Genomic DNA, 2824 nt, shown 5'->3' on the forward strand with positions numbered 1-2824 from the left:
CACCTATTCTGTAAATTCTTTCAGACTTATCAGGACCTTTACACCTATTCTGTAAATTCTTTCAGACTTATCAGGACCTTTACGTGTTTTAGAATGTTCTCAGGATACTCTTTCTTTCCACTTCCCATGAACTCTCCCTTTCTCTTTCGTATTTTTAATCCTCTAATTTTATATAATAGATTTTTTAAGTTTTTAAAGTTCATCTATGTTGGAAGTAGGTGGAGAGACAGGCACTACACCACGCCCCAAGAGCCTAAAACTTCACCTTAGGAGAGTGGACATTTGCTCTAAACCATCTTAAGTCAAAGTTGCATTTCAAAAGTCCAAAGAGACCCTGTGCAAGGATATTAGATGCAACAACAGTTTTCCAATCAAATGTGAAAGAATTCAAGCCCTAAAATGATGAGAAAACAACCATCAGCTTCTCCCACAGGCGAGGGAGTTCGACTTGAGAAGGCAGATTGCTGAAGACAGTTTTGAGAGCCAAAGGGAAAAGAGAATATTTGGTTGGAAGGACTTGAACCTGGAGATGAGATACTGACTCACCACCTGAGGGTGCTATAGGAAGAGGGTTTCTGCTTAGGAAGCAAGTTGGAGTCTGGATGATTTTCATATTTATATCATCTATCTGTATGAAAACAGTTTCGTTTATGTAAGTTCAATCATAAAATTATCTCTGTTTTTTGAAAAACTACAAAAAGAAAGAAGTACCTTGGAATGTGGGATACTTGTCTTCTGGGCCCACAAAAATCCCATGGAAGATAGACAATGTGTCACTTCACTCCTGAGTTCTTGGCTTCCTCTGTCCACAGAAGGGAAGGAGATCCAGGAGCCAGTGGCCACCTTGAAAGTAGGAGAAAAGACAATGGATCAGGCACAACAGTTTATTTGAGGCAAAGTAAACCTTTATTTTGAAGCAAAAGCAAGCAAAACCCCTATTGCCTGGAGGGGATTCAAAGTGAGTTGTTGTCAGCAGGCTCTGGAGGTTGCTTTTATCTACTAGGTTTGTGTCAGTCTTTGTTCTCTCTTTCAGAGGTTTTAAGTGTGCAATTTCATATTTTTGTTCCTTTGAAGCTGCTGTCCGCTGGCTTTGGCCTGTTGCTGTTGGGACCTGGGGGCCACCATCTCCCTGGGCCTCAGATTCCCTATGTCCCCCTGAGGCTGTCTCTGACCTTGCTCATAGTTTTTTTGTGTGATTTGTCAATCATGCCTTTCATCATAATTTCTACAACCACATAACAAAAATTTCTGGAAGATGCAGTCAGTCCTCAGCCTGTGTGAGTGAAGTGCTCACTCCAGAATTGGAGACCAACAAAGCAAGAGATCCTGAGCCAATATAGCAAATTCCACAGGATGGTGGGTGGTTCACACCCCAGCTGTAGCTGATAGTGAACAAGTAGTTAACCAGTCACTGGTTGCAGCAGGGAGAAGAAGAGCTCTATGCCCCAGATCCTACCAAAGCGAAGCTTTAGAAGCCTTTTCAAGTATTGTGAAGGTTGTAGCTAATATACATTTGGCAATCTGAGTTCAATGGAATAAAGTCAACAACAACCTGGGCAAACTGGATGAATAACAAGGTTATGAACTTTGATTTCAAATGGACGACTGTTTGTTCTGCATGGAATAATTGAGGGACCCAGTTTCACTGTGGGCAGTGGGGGAGTACAGTACTGCCTAGACTAACCATAACTTCTGGCAGTTTCTAATTTAAATAATTCCGTAAAAATTTATTTCCTCTTTCACACTGTACCTGTATAATTTTTCCCTCTCTGTTTCACTTGAAGTGTCAAAAAATACTACAGTAAAGTTCCATTAAATCCTTCCCAAACCAATAGGAAAAAAGAAACCTGTTTTTTTTAGTATTTTCTAAGCACTTTCATTCTCTAAGGAAGACATTAAAAAAAAAAAAAGGCCCACTATTTATTTATGCCATTTTGTTTTGGGGATGTTAACAGTTCTGCTTCTTTTTCCCTCAAAGCTCTCCTTTATTGTCTCAGCCCCTCAATTTGCTCCTGGTCTTCTGCAGTTTGGACAGATACTAACCATACACACTTCACCAGAACCGTGAATGGAAAATGAAAGTAGATTAAAAACAAAAGAAAGCACACTTGTGCATGCTCCTTACTGTAAAGGCAAGCTTTCAATATAATCTTATCTTCTGGTGTATTAACTTAACTCTTATTCTGAGAACATTTTAGAACATCTTCCCCAGACTTTCTAAATGACCTGTTAATGAGCTGACACAGAATGTACTTATGTAAATCATGGAGTTGCTGAACCTAGTGTTCAAGTTTGGTACATTTCAAGGATATGAAATCAATCATCTTGATATTAATAATTGTCACCTATATGCCCTTCACATCCATGCTATTTCATAGTCCCTTCACCTTCACAAGTGTCATAAATGACTTTGAAAGTCTGGACATTTCTAGACTCAAACTATTTTCTTTATGCTCTGGTTTCTAAACTCAGTATTCTCTAGAGTAATTATTTGTGGCTAAAAATGTCCATGTGTGCTCATGTTTCAGTTAGAAAACTGAGGTTGGAAATAAGTATAAAGGCAGTCTATTAGTGAATTTTTTAAAAAGATTTATTTGTTTATGCATATAGAGCTGGGATACCAGCCAGATGGAGGTGCAGGGGTCATGAGAGAATTCACCAGAGAGAGAGTGGGGAGCAGAATAGGCTGACTGATGAAGTACACTGCTGAGGGTAGCAGGGTGGGTCAGGAGAAGCCTGCCATGCCATGTGGGTCACCTTGGTGGTGGGATTGAATTCATGCTTAAGTGGCTTTAGCTTCTTAGTGCTGTGCTTTAGCCCGCTG

The sequence above is a fragment of the Condylura cristata genome, unplaced genomic scaffold (genome assembly GCF_000260355.1).
Source record: "Condylura cristata isolate star-nosed mole 26May11 unplaced genomic scaffold, ConCri1.0 scaffold00002, whole genome shotgun sequence".
Classification (NCBI taxonomy): domain Eukaryota; kingdom Metazoa; phylum Chordata; class Mammalia; order Eulipotyphla; family Talpidae; genus Condylura; species Condylura cristata.